This window comes from Hyla sarda, chromosome 7 (genome assembly GCF_029499605.1).
Source record: "Hyla sarda isolate aHylSar1 chromosome 7, aHylSar1.hap1, whole genome shotgun sequence".
In the NCBI taxonomy this organism is placed as follows: Eukaryota; Metazoa; Chordata; class Amphibia; order Anura; family Hylidae; genus Hyla; species Hyla sarda.
Window position 1 is genome coordinate 3,645,296 of NC_079195.1, and position 19,148 is coordinate 3,664,443.

Here is a 19,148-nt window from a genome sequence, read left to right on the forward strand (position 1 = left end):
CCCCTACGTACCCCATACAGTAGTTAGGCCCCCTTTGTGCCCGCCCCTATATAATTTTTAGGCCCCCTCTGTGCCCCCATACAGTAGTTAGGCCCCTTCTGTGCCCCTATATAATGGTTAGGCCCCCTTTGGGCCCCCATATAGCAGTTAGGCCCCACCCGTGCCCCCATTCAGTAGTTAGGCCCCCCTTTGGGCCTCTATATAATTGATAGGCCCCCTCTGTGCCCCCAAATAGCACTTAGGTCCCCTTCTGTGCTCCCATACAGCAGTTTTAGCAGGTAGATTGTTGTTGTAAGCAGACTTCTTCCGGCCCCCTCTCTCCCTCCATAATTGCAAGGTGGTAGATTTCTCTCCCCCTCCACCCTCATGTTAGGTAGAATACAAGTCAGGGGCTGAACACTCAGACCCCGATCTATCAATACTTGTATAAAAAATAAACTCTGTATTATGAAACTGAAGCCTAAGATGAATGATTTTGCTGCTTTTATGGGAATGCAAGTTGCAAGAAGCCATAAACATCTCCTATAAGGTGATATTGGGGGAGATTTATCAAAACCTGTGCAAAGGAAAAGTTGCCCAGTTGCCCATAGTAACCAATCAGGTCGCTTCTTTCATTTTGCAGAGGCCTTGTTAAAAAAAAATGAAAGAAGCGATCTGATTGGTTGCTATGGGCAATTGGGCAACTTTTCCTCTGGACTGGTTTTGATAAATCTCCCTAATTGTGCCTAAGACAATATAAAGGGAGCGGTGACATTGGTGTAAAAGTATGTATCAATCGCTATATCATACAGTAGACAACATATATAACATCTATATACCTCAGTACACCAACTAAACATATCACCAAATACATGCAATCTGCATATAAAATAATGAATATGATGAGAATGGTGGAGCCCCCACTGATAGTAGAACCCGGGTTAGGTGGTTGATTTAAGGCTAAGTCTTTACAATAGGAAATATAGTGGTTGCAGCTCCCATAAAAATGATTGAGGTTTATTAATACAATGAAATGTGGTGGTGTTTCATTTGGCTTTTATATTTATGTAATTTTTGTTCTATTTTTTACTGGACTAATTAAAGATTGCATTTTTTATGGGAGCTGGAATCATTATCTTTTCTACTGTGTGCTTCTACCTGGGACCCGGCCCGGCTTCATTCCGTGCTTCCCAGTGAATTTTCCCTACATTGTGTGCAAATTGGACTTAAAATTTGTGAGCTGACTCTGCTTTGTTTTGTTCTATATAGTAAAATCTCCCTTGGCAGACACTTCCCAATAGCGGACAGTGTTTTATTCCGGGCTGAGTCCCCTAAGACAATGTATTTGCACCCTCCGAATAGGGGACACTCCCAATAGGGGACAAAACACCTCCAATATGGGACAACCAGGCTTATGTGCAGGCCCTACCTTATATACAGGGCCGCCATCAGGGGGTACAGTCAATATCCCAGTAAGGGGCCCTGGCCCCCACTGCATCCCCCCCTGCAGCAACCCCAGCATAGAAGCAGAAGACCACTGGTTTAACAGTGGTCTCCTGCTTCTGTACATCCGCTGGCCACATCATTTACCACTCCCTGATTCCCCCATGCCACTTTATTCCCTCAGTGCAAATTCATCATCCCCTATTTACCACCCCCTGTCCTCTTTTCCCCCTTTATCCACTCTTTGCCATTTCATTCCCCCTTTATCCTCCTGTGCCAAATCATCCCCCCTTACCCCTTTTGCCACATCACTTTTCCCCTTCCCTCCTTTCCCCCAGTTGTTCTTCTTACCTAGCCAGCAGGCTCAGGTGCAGGGGCTCTCAGTGGATCCTCTGCACTGCACTCACTGAGAGCATCATCGGCGGCTGCCAGCAGTGATGAGAGACGCTCCTGACATCCTCTGCTCTGCAGCTGCTGGCATGGATGAGTAACGTCGGTAGCATATCTCATCACTGCTGGCAGCCCCGCTGTTCACAGTCTCTCAGTGAGTGAGCATTATTGCTTTTTAGCATGTTTTATAGGTAATTACACTCTGCAGTGACTACAGGACAGGATTCCATCATTTAGAAACATTTTTAAGCCTTTTTTTCCCAACAGGGGACATCTCTCAATAACAGACACTATTTTTCCCCCATGAGTGTCCACTATTGGGAGATTCTACTGTATATACTTTTTCAATAATAATATAAAAGAAATGTAGGTGCGTAAACAGACTCAGGATCTCCTGGAAGATCAGACAACTACTGTGCAATACTGGATGGAACAACAAACAAGACTTGAGCGAAGGCTTTATCAGATCTTCCTCCAGAACAGTTGTTGCCTTTGGGTACCATAAATCATGGCGGCAATGACAGTAATCCCGATATCCATCCCACTCTGTGTATTCAAGCACCCGTCTCCTTGCGCAAATACTACGCATTTCACACTTGAACAAATAAATCATTGGATGCCTTATATTAATGAACTTCAGAAGAACTGTTAGGAGGCCAAAAGAACCAGGATCTGTGGGAGGATGTTCAGCTCCCATCAATCACTGTTCTTCAACTCCCGAATGTTACCTGCTATACCAGTCTTCTAAGACAGTAATGATGCAATGATGTAGATATTATCTTCACTTACCTCTTTATGCTGAGGAGCAGTGAGCAGTGAGGTATAGGAATCCCTCCTTATCTATGTATTTTCCATGGTGTCCTACTCTAGACCACCATGGAAACTTCTACTGAGCAGTGAGAAACAAACTTCCAGCAGATGTGGTTGGTAAATTCACAGTGACTGAATGTAAACCTGCCTGAGATAAACTTATATCTATACTAAAATAACAATAAAAAGGAAATAAGGGCGGACTAGATGGAGCAGGCGATGGGTCCTGCCATTTTCTAAATTTTTACACTGTGTGCCTCTCTGCTCAGTGATCTCTCTGTGTCATTTGATTAAAAAAAAAGGATTTGAGCAGATACTTTTTTTGATCAAAAACCTTCCAACAAATACAATATTTATTTCCTTTGTAACAACAATATTTGACTCTGAAACAAATCACTGATAAAGTTGCAGGGGTGACTTACCTCCAGTCTCAGTTTATGCTTGGGAAAAATGCATGGATGCCTTAACATAACTTTTATTAAGTCAAAACAATAAGGAACCACATCGCCAAATAAACAATGTATGAATCCAAATGAAATCACAACTACTAGAGATGAACAAATTGAATCTGACTAATCCGAATTTGTTACGAAGTTCAGGAAAAATTTCCTTTGCAACGAATGCGAATATTGCTGTGAGTTATATTATGGTTGACTTGTTGGTTTTGAGCTATTGCAATCAGATATTTATTGGGCTTCCCTGCCAGAACAAATCTTTGTTGCCCCATAAATAAATATTAATTTCAGCTTTTTCCCCCGATATATATTCATTTAACTTGTCCTGTTTTTCCTGCCAGTTATTCTTATTCTCTTCTGTTGGTTCCTCTACAGTTTTACTTTCCGCTTCTCTTGTTGCTCTCTTCAATCCCTCTTTTTTTTTTCAACTCTTTCTTCTTATTAATAATTGCACTAATTGAGGAAGTGATGGCGGCATGAGCTAGGGCCGTGCGCTCCGGGGCTCCGGCCCCGCCCCCTGATCCCAGGATGCCGGGATACTCACAGAGCAACGCCGACAGTAATGCTTTCCTACCCGGACACCCTGTGAAGAGCTGTGGGGCGCTGGATTTGGCCCCGGGAGGAGGGAGGAGTGAGATGGTGGTGGCGCGACCCGTTGTCGGACGGGACGGGAGGCGGAGGTGGCGGGGCAAATGTCTTCTTTTTTTTCCCCGTGTGCTGCGGAAGGAGACGCCGGAGAGGAGGTGAGAGAGAGGGAGGTGTGGTCTTTGCGGCCAGTTACTGAGAGGAGCTTCGGGCTTGTTCCGGAAGCCCATATATGGTGGCACCTGCCTCACAGGTGCCACCTGCCAACTGGAGGTCCCAGTCTCTTGAACTTGCGATGGTTTCCCCTGTGACTGCTGTGCCACGGGAGAAGCTCAGGCTCCCTAAGTTTGCGCTATGGCCCCCTATTGTCCAGGCTTGACCAGAAGAGCTGATGCCTACAACGTCTGTAGCCCCAGTGGTGGGTCCTGCCTCTGTGCAGGTGGTTGTCACCGTCAACCTGAATATCTCCGGGTCCCACCTGTCACAAGTCTCTTGGATCCACATTATCACTGCACTGGCTGGTGCGAAGGTCAGACCTCCAAAGCATTTGGCCCACCAAGAAGAAAGGGGCTGCCCGCCCAGATAGGATCCTCAGCCTCAACCTTACTAAGAAAAAAAAAGGAAAAAAAAAGAAAAACGTTAGCCATAATAATGCTCCCCTACATTTATTTGTTCCAGTTTCAGGTGATATAAGCCTGTTTCTGTTAAAGGTCTTCATTTGCTACAGGTCCTTTAGCCTGTATAGGACATTAAGCGTAATGCCCCAGGACTGCTACAGGTTATTGTTTACAAGTTCATTAGTTCTGCAACAAGTTCAAGAAATGTGCCTGGTATTTAGCTAAGAAGAAACCACTACGCTTGTGTACCTGGTAATATACAGTGAACTTCTTAAGAATTTATCTACCTTCCTTATCTAATGCTAAATCATCAAAGTGCCTTCCAATAGTGCCTAAAAATGCTCTAGTCAGGATTGCCTAATGGTCAGCAACGTGTAACCTAGACAGTCTTGCAATGTACTCAGTCCATATTCTAATTTATGATTTTGCCTTATTCAGTCTTTCTAATGTCTTATTCAGTCAGTACTGTCATAAGTGAAATGCATAAATCCAGACAGTAATCAAATGTCTTATAGTCAGAAATGTATTTTCTAGTCAGGATGTATTATCCTCTCTCTACATATTCCATGTTGTCTGTAATCCTTGTCTTCTGACGTGCTTTTGGGTACTCCCAAAATTCAAGGGGATACCTTGGCTGAATTCTGCACAGAAGAAGGAGTCTGTATGTCCCTTGTTGTGTCCCTATGGTGTGGCCATGAGGTGTTCCCCACTCTAAAGTCATGGGGTGAAGATGCCATAAGCCAATGGGCCCCGTGGCACAGGGCCAGTGGCTATGGATAGCCTACCACAGCTCCAGACCACCTTCCAGAGTCACCTTGGTAGTGAAAATGCTGCAGCCTCAGGAAGAGCTACAAGATGTGTGGTGTGTCTGTGTGTTCTGTCCTTGTTTGTCCCAATCCATCTGTAATTCTCAATCTCCAATGCAGTAGCCCTATCAGTAAAATTCTCAGATAAATCTGTGGCAGTTAACATCCAAAAAAATGCTATTGGTCATCATTAAAAGGCACCAACCATCCAAAGCAAGGATCTACAATTTTTGCACAAAGGAATTCGTCAATCCCCAGCCTCCAGGACTGGGCGCCGAGGATGGCTGTTTTAAAGAGGGGGAGTTTGTAGTGTCCCAGCACCAAAGGCTGTCCTGTGGGCTGCGGATCTCTTCAGGCATGCTTGCTGCTCTTGTGTTGGGCCCACTGTGAAAATGTGTATTATGTTTTAATATGTTCAAGCATTTTTTAATGTTTACTTTATTCACTGTGTATTATGTAATATACGTACTGTACCTTTAAGAGAGAGAGGAACAGTGATAATCAGGTGACCCTGTCTGCCCAATGGGAGCAACGAAATTATCCATTATATAGTGTAGGAGGGGGGGAGTTGTCAAGTTCAGTGCTGAGCTACAGTGTGGAACGGAGGAGGAAATATTGTGGAGGATCATGAGGGAAGCCTGAGAAAATCTCTGAATCAAGTCAGCCCAGCCATTCTGCAAGTGAAGCCCTGGCAGTGATAGTAATTGGACCTTGTCAGAGTCAATGTGGGAAATCTTAGTCTCAAGTCCATATATTCCAAGTCAGTGAAAAGCACCATAAGTCCAAGCAAGGCAACAGGTCTCCCAAGGGTTACATTGCATCCCTTCTAATCTGCTCCGTACTGTGTGTAATATCATCTGCACCTACTGAGTACAAGACAGTTATCTGTAACCCGACATCGGTGTGTTTCTTACCCCCCGTGTCTGGACCAGGAGAAGCTGTTTCCAACCTCGGACCGTGTATAGGCTAACGGAGCCCTGGCCTCACGAATTGACAAGAATCCTTTGCACCGCCATGTAACATATACAGTGAGCCAAAGTGAGCCAGTGCAGCGGCCCCGACCCCAGACAGAGATCTGCACAGCGTCCCCAAAATCCTCCTTGGGAGCCATTCATTCTTTATCCTCCCTATCCTCCTCTTAAGCTTCTCTGCCCTCATCCTCCGCCTTAGCCTCCATGACCTAATCCTTCTCCTCAGCCTCCATAATACCCTGCCTGATCCTTCTCTGCACCCTCCTCCTTAGCCACTGTGCCTTCTTCCCTCATCCTCCACCTCAGCCTCCACATCATCCTCCCTTATCCTCAGCCTCCACATCCTTCTATCTTATCTTCAGCCTCCATATCCTCCTCCCTCATCCTCAGCCTCCACATCCTCCTCCCTTATCCTCAGCCTCCATATCCTTCAACCTTATCTTCAGCCTCCACATCCTTCAACCTTATCCTCAGCCTCCATATCCTCCTCCCTTATCCTCAGCCTCCAAATCCTCCTCCCTTATTCTCAGCCTCCATATCCTTCAACCTTATCCTCAGCCTCCACATCCTCCTCCTTTATCCTCAGCCTTCATATCCTTCAACCTTATCTTCAGCCTCCATATCCTTCAACCTTATCTTCAGCCTCCACATCCTTCTCCCTTATCCTCAGCCTCCATATCCTCCTCACTTATCCTCTTCCTCCATATCCTCTTCCCTTATCCTCTTCCTCAGCCTTTATGTCCTCTTTCTTCCTTGTCCTCATCTTTTATATCCTTATCCCTCCTCCTCAGTCTCTGTACTCACATCCTCCATCTTAGCCTTCATGTCCTAATCCCTCATCCTCCTTCCTCATTCTTTTCCACAGTCCCTGTACCCTCATCCTCCTCTGCAGCCTCCGCACTCTCCTTCCTCATCTTCTACTTCAGCCTCCGCACTCTCCTTCCTCATCCTCCTCTGCAGCCTCCGCACTCTCCTCCCTCATCCTCCTCTGCAGCCTTCGCAATCTCCTTCCTCCTCCTCCTCCTCAGCCTCCGCAATCTCCTTCCTCATCCTCCTCTGCAGCCTCCGCACTCTTCTTCCTCATCATCCTCTGTAGCCTTTGCACTCTCCTTCCTCATCCTCCTCTGCAGCCTTCGCACACTCCTTCCTCATCCTCCTCCTCAGCCTCCGCAATCTCCTTCCTCATCCTCCTCTGCAACCTCCGCAATCTCCTTCCTCATCCTCCTCTGCAGCCTCCGCACTCTCCTTCCTCATCCTCCTCTGCAGCCTCCGCACTCTCCTCCCTCATCCTCCTCTGCAGCCTCCTCACTCTCCTTCCTCATCCTCCTTTTTTAATTAAAATTGAATTTACCTTAATTTGTGTTGGGGCCGGATACTGTCTGGTTGAGCATTCTCTCCCCCTGAACCTATATTCCCTCACTGTTGTATACTATACTTTTTTCTCTACCCAATCCCATAATAATTCTGCAGACATAGTTAGAACACATAGGAAATAGGCGGTAGGGTTACTTTAAGGTCTGTCTGAAGGGGTAGCTCGGGGTGGGGGTCGCTCTTTATAGGACTGGTGCCCTGCCGGTTCCTTGTGCGAGCGGGGGTTATCACTACTCATATGTAGGGTGTAATAGGGTGTATAGACATTTTTCTACTACCCTATCAACCCATATCTACCTATAGTGGACTCTATCTTGTGCACAACCCCCTGGGACATCCTGAACCCATCTAAGACTATGGGAGTGAGGTGAGAAATGTTTGGTCCTTTTCTGCACTGCTGGTATTCGTGATTGCATTTGGATTCAAACATTGTTTGTTTAGGGATGTGGTTCCTTATTATTCTGACCTAATAAAAGTTATGTTATAACAGGCATGGATGCATTTTTCAGTGTATTTTTTGTGATTTGTGTTTTCAAAGTCAAACATCGTTGATGCAATTATTACAAAGCAAAAAATATTGTATTTGTTGGAAGGTCTTTGATCAAAAAAGTATCTTCTGAAATAATTTCTTTGAATAAAATGACATCTAAAGATCACTGAGCAGAGAGGCACACCGTGTAAAAACATAGAAGATGGCGGGACCTATCACCTGCTCCATCTAGTCCGCCCTTATTTCCTTTTTATTGTTATTTTAGTATAGATATAAGTTTATCTCAGGCAGGTTTACATTCAGTCACTGGGAATTTACCAACCACATCTGCTGGAAGTTTGTTTCTCACTGCTCAGTAGAAGTTTCCCTGGTGGTCTAGAGTAGGACACCATGGAAAATACATAGATGAGGAGGGATTCCTATACCTCACTGCTCACTGCTCCTCAGCATAAAGAGGTAAGTGAAGACAATATCAACATCATTGCATCATTACTGGTATAGCAGGTAACATTCGGGAGTTGAAGAACAGTGATTGATGGGAGCTGAACATCCTCCCACAGATCCTGGTTCTTTTGGCCTCCTAACAGTTCTTCTGAAGTTCATTAATATAAGGCATCCAATGATTTATTTGTTCAAGTGTGAAATGCGTAGTATTTGCGCAAGGAGACGGGTGCTTGAGTACACAGAGTGGGATGGATATCGGGATTACTGTCATTGCCGCCATGATTTATGGAGCCCAAAGGCAACAACTGTTCTGGAGGAAGATCCGGTAAAGCCTTCGCTCAGGTCTTGTTTGTTGTTCCATCCAGTATTGCACAGTAGTTGTCTGATCTTCCAGGAGATCCTGAGTCTGTTTACGCACCTACATTTCTTTTCTATTATTGTTGAAAAAGCATATACAGTAGAATCTCCCAATAGTGGACACTCATGGGGGAAAAATAGTGTCCGCTATTGAGAGATGTCCCCTGTTGGGAAAAAAGGCTTAAAAATATTTCTACATGAGGGAATACTGTCCTGTACTCACTACAGACTGTAATTACCTACAAAACATGACCAAAAGCAATATTACAGTAGAATCTGCCAGTGCCGTTTATTCACCTCTTATTGCCCCTCTGTACCATTTCATCCCCCCGTGCCATTTAATTCCCCCTCTTGATCCCTCCAATGCTACTTTATTCCTCCCCTCTTAAACCCCTTGTGCCACATCATTTTCCCTTGATCCCCCTGCGCCATGTCATTCCCCCTCTATCCCCCTGTACCCTCTGCCAAATCATCCCCCCTTACCCCCGGTGCCACATCACTTCCGCTTGATACCCCACCCATGCCATTTCATTTTCCCTTTATTTACCACCCCCTGTGCCATTTCTCTCTCCCCCCTCATGTCCTATGCCAGATCATTCCCACTTTAACCCTTGAGCCAAATCACTTTTCCCCTTCCCTCCTCACCCTATTGTTCTTCCTATCTGGCCAGCAGGCTCAGGTGCAGGGTCTCTCAGCGGGTTTGATGTTCTCCTGATCACCTCTGCACTCACTGAGAGACTGTGAGCAGCGGGGCTGCCAGCAGTGACGAAATATGCTCCGGACGCTGCTCATCCATGCCCACAGCCGCTGCTCTCGGAAGCATCACTTATTACTGCTGGCAGCTGCTGCTGCTCTCAGTGAGTGCAGCGCAGAGGACCCACAGAGAGCCCCTGCACCTGAGCCTGCTGGCTAGGTAAGAAGAAAAACAGGGGGAAAGGAGGGAAGGGGAAAAGTGATGTGGCACAAGGGGTAAGGGGGAATGATTTGGCACAAGGTGGATAAAGGGGGGAAAGAAATTTCACAGGGGGTTGTAAAGAGGGGTTATGAATTTGCACAGAGGGAATAAAGTGGCATGGGGGATCAGAGGGGGCAAATGATGTGGCCGGTTGATGTACAGATGCAGAAGAATGCTGTTTAAGCAGCGGTCTTCTTCTTCTCTGCTGGGGCTGCTGCAGGGGGATGCAGAGGCGCCCCTGAAGCCTGGACACCCTAACTGGGCTATTGACCGTATCCCCCTGATGGCAACCCTGTGTACAATCTAGGGCTGGCACATTAGCATGGTTGTCCCCTATTGAAAGTGTTTTGTCCCCTATTGGGTGTATCCGCATCCACCTTTAAGAGTGTCCCCAATTCAAAGGGTGCAAATACATTAAGTCTCAGGAGACTCAACCCGGGAATAACAAACTGTCCCCTATTGGGAGGTGTCCACTAAGGGAGATTTTTACTATATAGAATAAAACCAAGCAGAGTCAGCTCACCAATCTGAAGTCCAATTTGCACACAATGTACGGAAATTTCCCTTGGAAGCACGGAATGAAGCCGGGCCTGGGACCAAGGTTGAACTACACAGTAGGACAGATAATGGTTCCAGCTCTCAAAAGAATTCAATATTTAATTAGTCCAGTTAAAACTAGTACAAAAATTACATAAATATAAAAGCTAAATAAAATGCTGACACGTTATCAATAAACCTCTATCATTTTTTATGGGAGCGTGAAGCATCTTTCCTATGGTTGAAAAGGATAAATGTAAAGACTTTCCCTTTTATCTACTATCAGTGGGGGCTCCACCATTCTCATCATATTCATTATTTTATATGCAGATTGCATGTATTTGGGGATATGTTTAGTTGGTGCACTGAGGTATATGGACAGATTGATAGAGAGGACCAGGAAAGTGCAGAGCGCGTTCTCTCTCAGCTCCCGCCCTCATGAGCCTGATCCCATGCTGCCGCTGCCAGCCATCGTAGGGGATAATAATAAGACAGTCTCAGTACTGCCACCGACAACTTCGTTACTCAAGTGAACCTTGATGAGTGAACCTTACTGGTTTATATGTGGTGTCCCAGCACCCTAGGCTGTCCTGTGGGCTGCGGATCTCCTCGGGCATGCCTGCGGCTCTTGTTTGGGCCCACTGTGAAAATGTGTATTATGTTTTAATATGTTCAAGCATTTTATATTTCATGTATTCACTGTGTATTATGTAATGTACGTACTGTACCTTTAAGAGAGAGAGGAGGAGTGATAATCAGGTGACCCTGTCTGCCCAATAAGAGCCCCTCAATTCTCCAGTATATAGTGTAGGGGAGAGGAGTTGCTCAGTTCAGTGCTGAGCTACAGTGTGGAAAGGAGGGGGAAGTCGTGTGTGGAGAATCCTGAGGGAAGCCTGAGAAAATCTCTGCATCAAGTCAGCCCCACCAAGTGCAAGTGAAGCCCTGTACAGCGGTGAGTCAAGCCCTGGCGGTGATAGTAACTGGACCTGGTCAGAACCCTAATTAGATTGAAAAATCGTACAGTCTCAAGTCCATATGTTCCAAGTCAGTGAAAAGCACTATAAGTCCCAGCAAGACAACAGGGCTCCCGAGGGTTATATTGCATCCCTTCGACTCTGCTCCGTACTGTGTGTAATACCATCTACACCCGCTCCATAAATGACAATTATCAGTAACCCGATGTCGGTGTGTTTCTGTCTGGCCCAGGAGAAGCTGTCTCTACTGCAGACCGGGTATAGGCTAACAGTGCCCTGGGAGCCATTAATTCCTTATCCTCATCCTAAGCTTCTCTGCCCTTATGCTCCCCCTTAGCCTCCATGTCCTAATCCCTCGTCCTCCACACTCATTCCTTTCCTCAGCCCTTGTACCCTCATCCTACTCTGCAGCTTCTGGGCTCTCATCCCTCATCTTACTCTGCAGCTTCTGCGCTCTTCTCCCTCATCCTACTCTGCAGCTTCTGTGCTCTCATCCCTCATCTTACTCTGCAGCTTCTGCGCTCTTCTCCCTCATCCTACTCTGCAGCTTCTGCGCTCTCCTCCCTTATCCTACTCTGCAGCTTCTGCGCTCTCCTCCCTGATCTTACTCTGCAGCTTCTGCACACTCCTCCATCATCCTACTCTGCAGCTTCTGCGCTCTTCTCCCTCATTCTACTCTGCAGCTTCTGCGCTCTCCTCCCTCATCCTACTCTGCAGCTTCTGCACTCTCCTCCCTCACCCTTCTCTGCCGCTTCTGCACTCTCCTCCCTCATCCAACTCTGCAGTTTCTGGGCTCTTCTCCCTCATCCTACTCTGCAGCTTCTACACTCTCCTCCCTCATCTTACTCTGCAGCTTCTGCGCTCTCCTCCCTCATCTTACTCTGCAGCTTCTGCACACTCCTCCATCATCCTACTCTTCTGCGCTCTCCTCCATCATCCTACTCTGCAGCTTCTGCGCTCTCCTCCCTCATCTTACTCTGCAGCTTCTGCTCACTCCTCCCTCATTCTACTCTGCAGCTTCTGCTCTCTCCTCCCTCATCCTACTCTGCAGCTTCTGCGCTCTCCTCCCTCATCTTACTCTGCAGCTTCTGCTCTCTCCTCCTTCATCCTACTCCTCAACTTCTGCGCTCTCCTCCCTCATCCTACTCTGCAGCTTCTGCTCTCTCCTCCCTCATCCTACTCTGCAGCTTCTGCGCTCTCCTCCCTCTTCGTACTCTGCAGCTTCTGCGTTCTCCTCCCTCATCCTACTCTGCAGCTTCCGTGCTTTCCTCCCTCATCCTACTCTGCAGCTTCTAAACTCTCCTCCCTCATCTTACTCTGCAGCTTCTGCACTATCCTCCCTCATCCTACTCTGCAGCTTCTGCGCTCTCCTCCCTCATCTTACTCTGCAGCTTCTGCGCTCTCCTCCCTTATCCTACTCTGCAGCTTCTGCGCTTTCCTCCCTCATCTTACTCTGCAGCTTCTGCACTCTCCTCCCTGATCTTACTCTGCAGCTTCTGCCCTCTTCTCCCTCATCCTACTCTGCAGCTTCTGCGCTCACCTCCCTCATCCTACTCTGCAGCTTCTGCACTCTCCTCCCTCATCTTACTCTGCAGCTTCTGCTCTCTCCTCCATCATCCTACTCTGCAGCTTCTGCACTATCCTCCCTCATCCTACTCTGCAGCTTCTGCGCTCTCCTCCCTCATCTTACTCTGCAGCTTCTGCGCTCTCCTCCCTTATTTTACTCTGCAGCTTCTGCGCTCTCCTCCCTCATCTTACTCTGCAGCGTCTGCACTCTTCTCCCTCATCCTACTCTGCAGCTTCTGCGCTCTCCTCCCTCATCCTACTCTGCAGTTTCTGGGCTCTTCTCCCTCATCCTACTCTGCAGCTTCTACACTCTCCTCCCTCATCTTACTCTGCAGCTTCTGTGCTCTCCTCCCTCATCTTACTCTGCAGCTTCTGCACACTCCTCCATCATCCTACTCTTCTGCTTCTGCGCTCTCCTCCATTATCCTACTCTGCAGCTTCTGCGCTCTCCTCCCTCATCTTACTCTGCAGCTTCTGCTCTCTCCTCCCTCATTCTACTCTGCAGCTTCTGCTCTCTCCTCCCTCATCCTACTCTGCAGCTTCTGCACTATCCTCCCTCATCTTACTCTGCAGATTCTGCTCTCTCCTCCTTCATCCTACTCCTCAACTTCTGCGCTCTCCTCCCTCATCCTACTCTGCAGCTTCTGCTCTCTCCTCCCTCATCCTACTCTGCAGCTTCTGAGCTCTCCTCCCTCTTCGTACTCTGCAGCTTCTGCGTTCTCCTCCCTCATCCTACTCTGCAGCTTCCGTGCTTTCCTCCCTCATCCTACTCTGCAGCTTCTGCGCTCTCCTCCCTCATCTTACTCTGCAGCTTCTGCACTATCCTCCCTCATCCTACTCTGCAGCTTCTGCGCTCTCCTCCCTCATCTTACTCTGCAGCTTCTGCGCTCTCCTCACTTATCCTACTCTGCAGCTTCTGCGCTCTCCTCCCTCATCTTACTCTGCAGCTTCTGAACTCTTCTCCCTCATCCTACTCTGCAGCTTCTGCGCTCACCTCCCTCATCCTACTCTGCAGCTTCTGCACTCTCCTCCCTCATCTTACTCTGCAGCTTCTGCTCTCTCCTCCATCATCCTACTCTGCAGCTTCTGCGCTCTCCTCCCTCATCCAACTCTGCAGCTTCTGCGCTCTCCTCCCTCATCTTACTCTGCAGCTTCTGCGCTCTCCTCCCTTATCCTACTCTGCAGCTTCTGCGCTCTCCTCCATCATCCTACTCTGCAGCTTCTGCGCTCTCCTCCCTCATCCTACTCTGCAGCTTCTGCACTCTTTCCCCTCATTCTTCTCTGCAGCTTCTGCGCTCTCCTCCCTCATCCTACTCTGCATCTTCTGCGCTCTCCTCCCTCATCCTACTCTGCAGCTTCTGCGCTCTCCACCCTCATTTTTCTCTGCAGCTTCTGCACTCTTCTCCCTCATTCTACTCTGCAGCTTCTGCGCTCTCTTCCGTCATCCTACTCTGCAGCTTATGCGCTCTCCTCCCTCATTCTTCTCTGCAGCTTCTGCACTCTCCTCCCTCATTCTTCTCTGCAGCTTCTGCGCTCTCCTCCCTCATTCTTCTCTGCAGCTTCTGCGCTCTCTTCCCTCATCCTACTCTGCAGCTTCTGCACTCTTCTCCCTCATTCTACTCTGCAGCTTCTGCGCTCTCCTCCGTCATCCTACTCTGCAGCTTCTGCACTCTTTTCCCTCATTCTTCTCTGCAGCTTCTGCGCTCTCCTCCCTCATCCTACTATGCAGATTCTGCGCTTTCCTCCCTCATCCTACTCTACAGCTTCTGCGCTCTCCTCCCTCATCGTACTCTGTAGCTTCTGCGCTCTCATCCCTCATCTTACTCTGTAGCTTCTGCGCTCTCCTCCCTCATCCTACTCTGCAGCTTCTGCACTCTTTTCCCTCATTCTTCTCTGCAGCTTCTGCACTCTTTTCCCTCATTCTTCTCTGCAGCTTCTGCGCTCTCCTCCGTCATACTCCGTGCCTGTTGAGTCTGTCTCTCTTGTACCAATAAAATTACAGGTTTTCTCGCAAAAGTGTAGCTATCACACAACTCTGTTGGACGAAATTATTTATAAGAACTGATCAAAAAGTTATATAAATACCCCATTATAGTACCAGTAAACACTGCAGCTCATTCCGTAAGATACAAGACCTCACACAGCTCCGCCAACCGAATATGGTGCTTGTTCAACACCCCAATAAAAAGAAGGCCCCAAAATCCACAGGGTGATCCTCTATTCTTGAGTCAGGCAGCACATTAGGGCCACACATTGAATATTTATTACCCCTAGTCTGGGGTTTTAGAAATATCTTGTTTATTTATTTTGTGTTAAATGAATTAAAATTGAAAATTTGCAAATTTTACCTTAATTTGTGTTGGGGCCGGACACTGTCTGGTTGAGCATTCTCTCCCCCTGAACCTATATTCCCTCACTGTTGTATATTATACATATATATTTCATTTTATACATAATTATCTTTTGGATGCAATTTTTCTGCCTACACCTTTGTACCTCAATTTCTCCCATAATAATTCTGCAGACATAGTTAGAACACATAGGAAATAGGCGGTAGGGTTTCTTTAAGGTCTGTCTGAAGGGGTAGCTCGGGGTAGGGGGTCGCTCTTTATAGGACTGGTGCCCTGCTGGTTCCTTGTGCGAGCGGGGGTTGTTATCACTAGTCACTTGTAGGGTGTAATAGGGTGTATATACATTTTTCTACTACCCTATAAACCCATATCTTCCTATGGTTGACTCTATTTTCTACACGACCCCCTGGGACATACTGGACCCATCTAAGACTATGGGAGTGAGGTGAGAAATGTTTGGTCCTTTTCTACACTGCTGGTAGTCATGATTGCATTTGGATTCATACATTGTTTATTTGGCGATGTGGTTCCTTATTATTCTGACCTAATGAAAGTTATGTTATAACCGGCATCCATGCATTTTTCCTAAATATAAACTGAGACTGGAGGTAAGTCACCCCGCAACTTTATCGGTGAGTTTTTGTGATTTGTTTCAGGGTCAAACATTGTTGTTGCAAAGGAAATAAATATTGTATTTGTTGGAAGGTCTTTGATCAAAAAAAGTATCTGCTCAAATCAACTTTGTGAACAAAATGAAACCAATAGATCACTGAGCAGAGAGGCACACAGTGTAAAAACTTAGAAGATGGCGGGACCTATCACCTGCTCCATCTAGTCCGCCCTTATTTCCTTTTTATTGTTATTTTAGTATAGATATAAGTTTATCTCAGGCAGGTTTACATTCAGTCACTGTGAATTTACCAACCACATCTGCTGGAAGTTTGTTTCTCACTGCTCAGTAGAAGTTTCCATGGTGGTCTAGAGTAGGACACCATGGAAAATACATAGATAAGGAGGGATTCCTATACCTCACTGCTCACTGCTCCTCAGCATAAAGAGTAAGTGAAGATAATATCTACATCATTGCATCATTACTGTCTTAGAAGACTGGTATAGCAGGTAACATTCGGGAGTTGAAGAACAGTGATTGATGGGAGCTGAACATCCTCCCACAGATCCTGGTTCTTTTGGCCTCCTAACAGTTCTTCTGAAGTTCATTAATATAAGGCATCCAATGATTTATTTGTTCAAGTGTGAAATGCGTAGTATTTGTGCAAGGAGACGGGTGCTTGAATACACAGAGTGGGATGGATTTCGGGATTACTGTCATTGCCGCCATGATTTATGGAGCCCAAAGGCAACAACTGTTCTGGAGGAAGATCCGGTAAAGCCTTCGCTCAGGTCTTGTTTGTTGTTCCATCCAGTATTGCACAGTAGTTTTCTGATCTTCCAGGAGATCCTGAGTCTGTTTACGCACCTACATTTCTTTTCTATTATTGTTGAAAAAGCATATACAGCAGAATCTCCCAATAGTGGACACTTATGGGGGGAAAAAAAATGTCTGCTATTGAGAAATGTCCCCTATGGGGAAAAAAGGCTTAAAATTATTTCTACATGAGGGAATACTGTCCTGTACTCACTACAGAGTGTAATTACCTACAAAACATGACCAAAAGCAATATTATCACCTATTATCACCCCCTGTACTATTTTATTCCCCCTCTTGATTCCTCCAATGCAACTTCATTTCTCCCCCTTGAACACCTTGTGCAACATCCCCCCTTGATCCCCCCTTTGCCATTTCATTCCCCCTCTATCCCCCTGTAATCTGTGTAAATTCATCACCCCCTGTGCCATTTTATCCCCCCTCTGCCATTTCTTTCCCACTTTATCCCCCCTGTGCCATTTATTTCCCCTTTATTCCCCCCTTAGCTCTTGTGCAAAATCACTTTTCCCCTTCCCTCCTCCTCCTGTTGATCTTCCTACCTTGCCAGCAGGCTCAGATGCAGGGGCTCTCAGCGGGTTTGATGTTCTCATGCCATCCTCTGCACGGCACTGAGAGACTGTGAGCAGCGGGGCTTCCAGCAGTGTCGATATATGCTCTCGACGTTACGCATCATGGCCACAGCTGCAGAGCAGAGGACGTCAGGAGCGTCACTCATCACTGCTGGCAGCCGCCTATGATGCTCTCAGTAAGTGCAGCGCAGAGGACCCACTGAGAGCCCCTGCACTTGTGCCTGCTGGCTAGGTAAAAACAACAGGGGGAAGGGAGGGAATGGGAATAGAGATATGGCACAAGGGGTAGAGGGGATGATGTGGCACAGGGTGGATAAATGGGGGAAATAAATTGCACAGGGGGTGGCAAAGAGGGGGTGAAGAATTTGCACGGAGGGAATAAAGTGGTATGGGGATATCGGGGAAGGATTAGGGCTAATGGTGTGACTGGCAGACAAACAGAAGCAGGAGACCGCTGTTTAAGCATTGTTCTTCTGCTTCTGTCTTGGAGCTGCTGCAGAGGGGATACAGTTGGGAGCCAGGGCCCCTTACTGGGGCATTGATTGTACCCTCTGATGGCTGCCCTGTGTACAAGATAGGGCTGACAAATAAGCCTGGTTGATCCCCTATTGGAATTGTCTTGTCCCCTATTGGGTGTAGCCACATCCGCCTTTGCGAGTGTCCTCTATTCGGAGGATGCAACTACATTAAGTCTTAAGGGAATCTGCTGGGGAATAAAAAACTGCCCCCTATTGGGAGGTGTCCGCTATGGGAAATTTTTACTGTGTAGAAAAAAACTAAACAGAGTCAATTCACCAATTTGATGTCCAATTTGCACACAACATAGGGAAAATTCACTTAGAAGCACGAAATGAAGCCGGGCCGGAACGCAGGTAGAAGCACACTAATCTAAGCCCAGTATTTGTGAGTCAGGCAGCGCATGAGGACAACACTTTGTGTTTATTACCCCAAGTCTGCAGTTTTAGAAATATCCCGCTAATTTATTCTGTGTTATAGAAAAAAATATGTAATTAACATTGAATATTTGAAAACTTTACCTTAAAGGGGTTATCCAGGAAAAATACTTTTTTTTATATATCAACTGGCTCCAGAAAGTTAAACAGATTTGTAAATTACTTCTATTAAAAAATCTTAATCATTTCAGTACTTATGAGCTGCTGAAGTTTAGTTGTTCTTTTCTGTCTAAGTGCTCTCTGATGACACCTGTCTTGGGAACTGTCCAGAGTAGAAGCAAATCCCCATAGCAAACCTCTCCTACTCTCTGCAATTCCAGAGACAAGAAGATGTCAGCAGAGAGCACTGTTGCCAGACAGAAAAGAACAACTCAACTTCAGCAGCTGATAATTATTGGAAGGATTAAGATTTTGAATAGAAGTCATTTACAAATCTGTTTCACTTTCTGGAGCCAGTTGTGATATATATATATATATATATATATATATATATATATATATATATAAAAGTTTTTCTTCCTGGAATACCCCTTTAATTTCTGTGAACCCCCTACATTTTTAAATCCTGTTGTAAATTATTTGAGGGGTGTAATTTTTTAAGTGGATGATAGGATGGGGGTTTCTAGCACCCAGGCCTCTTAGATTCACTTTATAAATGAACTGGTCCAATAAAGGAAAAACAAATTGTACATCTTTTTTGCTAAATGTTCTTTAAAGGGGTTTTCCAGGAAAAAAAATATTTTTATATATCAACTGGCTCCAGAAAGTTAAACAGATTTGTAAATTACTTCTATTAAAAAATCTTAATCCTTCTAACAATTATCAGCTGCTGAAGTTAAGTTGTTCTTTTCTGTCTGACAACAGTGCTCTCTACTGACACCTCTGTCTGTCTCGGGAACTGCACAGAGTAGAAGAGATTTGCTATGGGGATTTGCTTCTACCTTGGACAGTTCCCAAGACAGGTGTCATCAGAGAGCACTTAGACAAATGGCAACTTATAGCCAATAGTGTGAGCCATAGAGTTCACACAAGTCACGTCAGAGCAGGTAGGCGGTCCGGATTAATTCTGGGTCCACCT